The following is a 729-nucleotide window of genomic DNA, read 5'->3' on the forward strand; positions in this document are numbered from 1 at the left end:
AGTCTCGGTCGGCTTTGCTCCATCGCATGTAATTCCTTTGACTCTACACTTCACTGTGAGCACTTTGTGCTTTTTAACAACGTCTTTTACGTCTCGTCCACTGCCGGTGTTGTGTAAAGTTCTGTGTCCATCTTTGTACTGTAATACACATCCTTTTTCTTCCAATAGACCATACGAGAGCAGATTCTTTGACAATCCCTTGATGTCATTCATGAGTAGTACCTCTCGTTCAGTGTTACTCACTGTGCAGGTGAGCAACATGGATCCTTGGGTGGCGTTGAGCTTGGTACCGTCTGGAATGGTACAAATTATGTATATTTCTCTCGTATTGAATAACCACGATGAGTTGCCGATTAAGTGTTGACTGGTTCCTGAATTCAGTATCCACTCAGTCACCTTTTCATCTTGATTTCCGTTACGACCTTCTGACCATCCATCAATCTGGATTTCTCCTTTTTTTTGATAGTAAAATCTTTGTAGCTTGGGCTGCTGATATCTTACATGCAAAAGCCTTGATGAGTTGGTCAATGCATGACCGAATGAGGAATTTTCATCCCACCATTGATGGACTCCTCCATTGAAGTAATCGGCTGCAGTGCCTTTTAGTTTGCTTCCTATCACATCAACCTTGATTTCCTTTGGCCATTCAAAGCCAGACAGAGTAACAGCCGTGTTGGCCTCTCTCATGAATTGCAAAGCCCAGAGCTCAAAGCCGGATCCTAAACCCTT

The sequence above is a fragment of the Plasmopara halstedii genome (genome assembly GCF_900000015.1).
Source record: "Plasmopara halstedii genome assembly, contig: Scaffold_323, whole genome shotgun sequence".
NCBI lineage: Eukaryota > Oomycota > Peronosporomycetes > Peronosporales > Peronosporaceae > Plasmopara > Plasmopara halstedii.